Source organism: Arachis ipaensis, chromosome B2 (genome assembly GCF_059453495.1).
Source record: "Arachis ipaensis isolate K30076 ecotype BB chromosome B2, ASM5945349v1, whole genome shotgun sequence".
Lineage (NCBI taxonomy): Eukaryota > Viridiplantae > Streptophyta > Magnoliopsida > Fabales > Fabaceae > Arachis > Arachis ipaensis.
This window is the reverse complement of record NC_142437.1, coordinates 75094599-75102786: the sequence shown is the minus strand read 5'-3', so window position 1 is coordinate 75102786 and position 8188 is coordinate 75094599. Positions and strand designations below refer to the sequence as shown.

The 8188-nt window shown below is 39.2% G+C and overlaps 1 non-coding gene across 1 annotated transcript; it reads left to right on the top strand.

Moving 5' to 3' along the window:
- Positions 1–3981: 3981 nt before the first annotated feature.
- Positions 3982–4089, top strand: LOC148574419 (small nucleolar RNA R71). Its single transcript, XR_015906609.1, has one exon. It is a non-coding gene; the product is annotated as a small nucleolar RNA R71 (small nucleolar RNA).
- Positions 4090–8188: the final 4099 nt, after the last annotated feature.

Here is an 8188-nt window from a genome sequence, read left to right as displayed (position 1 = left end):
CAGAAAAACAATAGCATTGCCACCACATCAAAATAATTAAACTGTTTTAAAAGTTGAAATTCATACACTTCTTTTTTTTTTCAATTAAAAATATTTTTCATTTAAGAAAGGTGATGGATTCATTTTCATAGCTTTAAGGCATAGACACTTAGACACTAATGATCATGTAATAAAGACACAAACATAAATAAACATAAAGCACAATTTTTGAAAAACAGAAAAATAAAGAACAAGTAAATTAAAGAACGGGTCCACCTTAGTGATGGCGGCTTGTTCTTCCTCTTGAAGATCTTATGGAGTGCTTGAGCTCCTCAATGTCTCTTCCTTGCCTTTGTTGCTCCTCTCTCATGGTTCTTTGATCTTCTCTAATTTCATGGAGGAGGATGGAATGCTCTTGGTGCTCCACCCTTAGTTGTCCCATGTTGGAACTTAATTCTCCTAGGGAGGTGTTGATTTGCTTCCAATAGTTTTGTGGAGGAAGATGCATCCCTTGAGGTATCTCAGGAATTTCATGATGAGGAATTTCCTCATGCTCTTGATGAGGTTCTCTTGTTTTCTCCATCCTTTTCTTAGTGACGGGCTTGTCCTCATCAATGAGAATGTCTCCCTCTATGTCAATTCCAACCGAATTGCAAAGGTGACAAATGAGATGAGGGAAGGCTAACCTTGCCAAAGGAGAGGACTTGTCCACCACCTTGTAGAGTTCTTGGGATATAACCTCATGAACTTCCACTTCCTCTCCAATCATGATGCTATGTATCATGATAGCCCGGTCTATAGTAGCTTCGGACCGGTTGCTAGTGGGAATGATTGAGCGTTGGATGAACTCCAACCATACCCTTGCCACGGGCTTGAGGTCATGCCTTCTTAGTTGAACCGGCTTCCCTCTTGAATCTCTCTTCCATTGAGCGCCCTCTTCACAGATGTCCATGAGGACTTGGTCCAACCTTTGATCAAAGTTGACCCTTCTAGTGTATGGGTGTGCATCTCCTTGCATCATGGACAAGTTGAATGCCAACCTTACATTTTCTGGACTAAAATCTAAGTATTTCCCTCGGACCATTGTAAGCCAATTCTTAGGGTCCGGGTTCACACTTTGATCATGGTTCTTGGTGATCCATGCATTGGCATAGAATTCTTGAACTATTAAGATTCCAACTTGTTGAATGGGGTTGGTGAGAACTTCCCAACCTCTTCTTCGGATCTCATGTCAGATCTCCGGATATTCGCCCTTTTTGAGCTTAAAAGGGACCTCGGGGATCACCTTCTTCTTGGCCACAACTTCATAGAAGTGGTCTTGATGCACCCTTGAGAGGAATCTTTCTATCTCCCATGACTCGGAGGTGGAAGCTTTTGCCTTCCCTTTCCTCTTTCTAGAGGTTTCTCCGGCCTTTGGTGCCATAAATGGTTATGAAAAAATAACAAGCTTTCGCTTTTACCACACCAAACTTAGAAGGTTGCTCGTTCTCGAGCAAAAGAATAAAGAAGAGAGTAGAAGAAGAAGAAATAGAGGAGATGGAGTGGGCTTTGTGTTTCGGCCAAGGGGGATAGGTAGTGTGTATGTTTGTGAAAATGAAGGAGTGAAAATGGGTTTATATAGGGGTGAGAGGGGTGTGTATGGTTCGGCCATTATGGGTGGGTTTGGGAGGGAAAGTGGTTTGAATTTGGATGGTGAGGTAGGTGGGGTTTTATGAAGGATGGATGTGAGTGGTGAAGAGAATGGTGGGATTTGATAGGTGAAGGGTTTTTGGGGAAGAGGTATTGAGGTGATTGGTGAATGGGTGAAGAAGAGAGAGAGTGGTGGGGTAGGTGGAGATCTTGTGGGGTCCACAGATTCTGAGGTGTCAAGGATTTCTCATCCCTGCACCATGTGGCGTGCAAAACGCCCCTTTCTGCCAGTCCTGGCGTTAAACGCCAGGCTGCTACCCATTTCTGGCATTTAACACCAGCTTCTTGCCCATTCCTGGCGTTAAACGCCAGTCTGGTGCCCTTTTCTGGCGTTAAACGCCCAGAATGGTGCCAGACTGGGTGTTTAACGCCCATTCTGCTACCTTTACTGGCGTTTAAACACCAGTAACTGTCTCCTCCAGGGTGTTCTATTTTTCATTCTGTTTTTCACTTTGTTTTTGCATTTTCAATTGTTTTTGTGACTTCACATGATCATCAACCTATAGAAAACATAAAATAACAATAGAAAATAGAAAATTATCATAGAATAGTAACGATTGGGTTGCCTCCCAACAAGCGCTTCTTTAATGTCAATAGCTTGACAGTGGGCTCTCATGGAGCCTCACAGATGTTCAGAGCAATGTTGGAACCTCCCAACACCAAACTTAGAGTTTGAATGTGGGGGTTCAACACCAAACTTAGAGTTTGGTTGTGGCCTCCCAACACCAAACTTAGAGTTTGACTGTGGGGGCTCTGTTTGACTCTGTATTGAGAGAAGCTCTTCATGCTTCCTCTCCATGGTTACAGAGGGATATCCTTGAGCTTTAAACACAAGGGAGTCTCCATTCACTTGAATGATCAATTCTCCTCTGTCAACATCAATTACAGCTTTTGCTGTGGCTAGGAAGGATCTGCCAAGGATGATGGATTCATCCATACACTTCCCAGTCTCTAAGACTATGAAATCAGCAGGGATGTAATGGTCTTCAACCTTTACCAAGACATCCTCTACAAGTCCATAAGCCTATTTCTTTGAATTGTCTGCCATCTCCAGTGAGATTCTTGCAGCTTGTACCTCAATGATCCCTAGCTTCTCCATTACAGAGAGAGGCATAAGGTTTATGCTTGACCCTAGGTCACACAGAGACTTTTCAAAGGTCATGGTGCCTATGGTACAAAGGATTGAGAATTTTCCAGGGTCTTGTCTCTTCAGAGGTAATCTCTGCCTAGTCAAGTCATCCAGTTCTTTGATGAATAATGGAGGTTCATTCTCCCAAGTCTCATTACCAAATAACTTGGCATTTAGCTTCATGATTGCTCCAAGGTACTTAGCAACTTGCTCTTCAGTGACATCTTCATCCTCTTCAGAGGAAGAATACTCATCAGAGCTCATGAATGGCAAAAGTAAATTCAATGGAATCTCTATGGTCTCAGAATGAGCCTCAGATTCCCATGGTTCCTCATTAGGGAACTCCATGGAGGTCAGTGGACGTCCATTGAGGTCTTCCTCAGTGGGAATCACTGCCTCTTCCTCCTCTCCATGTTCAGCCATGTGGTTATGGCCTTGCACTCTCTTTTGGAATTCTCTTCTGTATTGCTTGGGAGAGTGCTAGGAGGGAGTTCAGTAATTTTCTTACTCAGCTGACCCACTTGTGCCTCCAAATTTCTAATGGAAGACCTTGTTTCAGTCATGAAACTTTGAGTGGTTTTAATTAGATCAGAGACTATGGTTGCTAAGTCAGAGGGGCTCTGCTTAGAATTCTCCGTCTGTTGCTGAGAAGATGATGGAAAAGGCTTGCCATTGCTAAACCTGTTTCTTCCACCATTGTTGTTGTTGAAGCCTTGTTGAGGCCTCTGTTGGTCCTTCCATGAGAGATTTGGATGATTTCTCCATGAAGGATTATAGGTGTTTCCATAGGGTTCTCCCATGTAATTCACCTCTTCCATTGCAGGGTTCGCAGGGTCATAAGCTTCTTCTTCAGAGGAAGCTTCCTTAGTACTGCCTGTTGCTGCTTGCATTTTAGAAAGACTCTGAGAAATCATATTGACTTGTTGGGTCAATATTTTATTCTGAGCCAATATGGCATTCAGAGTATCAATCTCAAGAACTCCTTTCTTCTGAGTTGTCCCATTATTCACAGGATTCCTTTCAGAGGTGTACATGAACTGGTTATTTGCAACCATTTCAATGAGTTCTTGAGCTTCTGCAGGCGTCTTCTTCAGATGAAGAGATCCTCCAGCAGAGCTATCTAATGACATCTTGGATAGTTCAGACAGACCATCATAGAAGATTCTTATGATGCTCTATTCTGAAAGCATGTCAGAAGGGCACCTTCTAATCAATTGCTTGTATCTCTCCCAAGCTTCATAGAGGGACTCACCATCCTTCTGTCTAAAAGTTTGGACTTCCACTCTAAGCTTACTCAATTTTTGAGGTGGAAAGAACTTTGCCAAGAAGGCATTGACTAGCTTTTCCCAAGAGTTCAGGCTTTCCTTAGGTTGTGAATCCAACCATGTCCTAGCTCTGTCTCTTACAGCAAAAGGAAAAAGCATAAGTCTGTAGACTTCAGGATCAACCCCATTGGTGTTGACAGTGTCACAGATTTGCAAGAATTCAGCTAAGAAGTCCATGAAACTTGCAATTCCGTTGCATTAGAAAAACTAATTGAGGCTTAAGCTCAAAGTTGTTTGCTCCAATGGCAGGGATTGAGATGCTTCTCCCATAGAAATCAGAAGTAGGTGCAGTAAAGTCACCAAGCACCTTCCTTGCATTGTTGGCATTGTTGTTATTTTCGGCTGCCATGGTTTCTTCTTCCTTGAAAAGCTCTGTTAGGCCCTCTAAAGAGAGATGTTCTTTGGCTTCTCTTAGCTTTCTCTTCAAGGTCCTTTCAGGTTCAGGATCAGCTTGAACAAGTATGCCTTTATCTTTGTTCCTGCTCATATGAAAGAGAAGAGAACAAGAAAGTAGGGAATCCTCTATGTCACAATATAGAGATTCCTTGAGGTGTCAGAGGAAAAAAAAGAATAGAAGGAGGAAGTGGAGAAGAGGGAATTTGAACTTATCAAGAGGGATAGAGTTCGAATTGCACCTTGATGAGGAATCTTAGTCCCTTAAATAGAAGGATGTGAGAGGAGGGGAAGAATTTTCGAAAATAAATTAAAAATATTTTGAAATAATAAAGAAGAAATTTAAAAATTTGATTGAGATTTTCGAAAACTAAGATTGGGAAAGAAATCAAGTGATTTTTTGAAAAAGATTTTGAAATCAGAAATTAAAAAGATATGATTTGAAACTTAATTTTGAAAAAGATGTGATTGAAAAGATATGTTTGAAAAGATATGATTGAAAATCAATTTAGAAAAAGAAAACTTTTAAAATTAAAGCTGATTACTTGACTATCAAGAAATTAAAAGATATGATTTTAAAACTTAAAGTTTGATCCTTTCTTAATAGGCAAGTAACAACTTGAAAAATTTTGAAGTAAATCTTGAATTGAAGCAAGGATTTTTGAAAATAGTAAAAATAAATATAAAATGGAAAGAAATTGATTTTGAAAGAGATATGATTGAAAAGATATGATTTGAAAAAGATTTGATTTTGAAAAATTATGAAAACTTGAAAAAAATGTGAATTAAAAACAAAATCTTCCCTCTAGTGTCATCCTGGCGTTAAATGCCCAGAATGGGCACCATTCTGGCATTTAAAGCCCAAATCTCTACCATTTTGGGTGTTAAACTCCCAGCCAGGTACCCTGGCTGGCATTTAAACGCCAGTTTTCCTTCTTCACTGGGCGTTTTGAACGCCCAGCTTTTTCTGTTTGATTCCTCTGCTGAATGTTTTGAATCTTCAATTCTCTGTATTATTGACTTGAAAAGACATAGTTTGGAAAATATTTTTGATTTTTTGATGATGAGAAACAACAATAAAAAATGCAACTAAGATCAAATAAACAATGCATGCAGGACACCAAACTTAAAAATTTTCATTTAGGAGACACTAACAAATTGAGAATGCATATGAGAAACAACAAAACACACAAAACAAGAGAATTTAAAGATCAGAGCAATGAAATCATCAAGAACAACTTGAAGATCAATGAAGAACAATATGTATAAATTCGAAAAATGCAAGAAGAATAAAACATGCAATTGACACCAAACTTAAAAATTGATACTAGACTCAAACAAGAAACATAAAATATTTTTGGTTTTATGATTTTAAAAATTTTTTTTGTGATTTTCGAAACTTATATGGAAAAGAAAATAAAGAGAATCAAAACTTTTAATAAGAATTCCAGGAATCATGCAATGTTAGTCTAAAGCTTCAGTCTAAAAAGGATTAGACATGTTTGGCCAAGCTTCAGCAGGACATTACATTCAATAGCTAAATTGATGAGAATCAATCAGCTTTTGCGATGGTGGGAACATCACCTTGAAACTCTAGAATTCATTCTTAAAAATTCTGAAAAAAATACCTAATCTAAGCAACAAGATGAACCGTCAGTTGTCCAAACTCGAACAATCCCCGGCAACGGCGCCAAAAACTTGGTGCACGAAATTGTGATCATCAACAATGGTGCCAATGGACTTGGAGCTCTCAAACGTGAATCACACTTTGTCACAATTCCGCACAACTAACCAGCAAGTGCACTGGGTCATCCAAGTAATAAACCATACGTGAGTAAGGGTCGATCCCACGGAGATTGTCGGCTTGAAGCAAGCTATGGTCATCTTATAAATCTCAGTCAGGCAGATTCAAATGGTGATGGAGGATTGATAATTAAAAGATGAATAAAACATAAAATAAAGATAGAGATACTTATGTAATTCATTGGTGGATTTCAGATAAGCGTATGAAGATGCTTTGTTCCCCTTGAACCTCTGCTTTCCTATTGCCTTCTTCCAATCATTCATACTCCTTTCCATGGCAAGCTTTATGTTGGGCATTACCGTTGTCAATGGCTACATCCCGTCCTCTCAGTGAAAATGGTCCTGATGCTCTATCACAACATCGGCTAATCAGCTGTCGGTTCTCGATCATGTCGGAATAGGATCCATTGATCCTTTTGCGTCTGTCACACGCCCCACAATCGCGAGTTTGAAGATCGTCACAGTCATCCCTTCCCAGATCCTACTCAGAATACCACAGACAAGGTTTAGACGTTTCGGATCTCAGGAATGGCTGCCATTAATTCTAGCCTATACCACGAAGGTTCCAATCTTAGATTAGAAACCCAAGAGATACGCATTCAAGCCATTGCTAGTAGAACATAGGTGGTTGTCAGGCACATGTTCATAGGTGAGAATGATGATGAGAGTCACGGATCATCACATTCATCAAGTTGAAGAACAAATGAATATCTTAGAGAAGAAATAGACTTGAATTGAATAGAAAAACAATAGTACTTGTATTAATTCATGAAGAACAGCAGAGCTCCACACCTTAATCTATGGTGTGTAGAAACTCCACCGTTGAAAATACATAAGAACAAGGTCTAGGCATGGCCGTGAGGCCAGCCTCCATGATCTAAGAACTACACGTCCAAAGATGAACAAAAGATAATTCAAAGATGAAAATACAATAGTAAAAGGTCCTATTTATAGAAAACTAGTAGTCTAGGGTTACAGAAATGAGTAATTAATGCAGAAATCTTCTTCCGGGCCCACTTGGTGTGTGCTTGGGCTGAGCATTGAAGCTTCCATATGTAGAGATTTTTTTTGGAGTTAAACGGTAGTTTTTGTGCCAGTTTGGGCGTTTAACTCCAGCTTTTGTGCCAGTTTTGGAGTTAAACGCCAGAATTCTTGAGCTGACTTGGAACGCCTGTTTGGGCCATCAAATCTCGGGCAAAGTATAAACTATTATATATTGCTGGAAAGCCTAGGATGTCTACTTTCCAACGAAATTGAGAGAGCACCAATTGGGCTTCTGTAGCTCCAGAAAATCCACTTTGAGTGCAGGGAGGTCAGAATCCAACAGCATCTGCAGTCCTTTTTCAGCCTCTGAATCAGATTTTTGCTCAGGTCCCTCAATTTCAGCCAGAAAATACTTGAAATCACAGAAAAACACACAAACTCATAGTAAAGTCCAGAAGAGTGATTTTTATTTAAAAACTAATAAAAACATAATAAAAACTAACTAAAATATACTAAAAACATACTAAAAACAATGCCAAAAAGCGTATAAATTATCCGCTCATCACTTGGCTAACAAGAAATTTAAAATATATGATTCTAAAATTCAAATATTGAACCTTTCTTAACAAGGAAGTAACAAACTTGAAATTTTTTAATCAAATCATTAATTGGTAGCCAGGATTTTCGAAAATAGTAAGAGAAAAATGGAAGAAGATTTGATTTTGAAAAAGATATGATTTGAAAAAGATATGATTTGAAAAAGATTTGATTTTGAAAAATTATGAAGATTTGAAAAAGATTTGAATTAAAAACTAACTTACCTCCCTTGTGTTGTCCTGGCGTTAAACGCCCAGAATGGTATCCATTATGGCGTTAAACGCCCAAA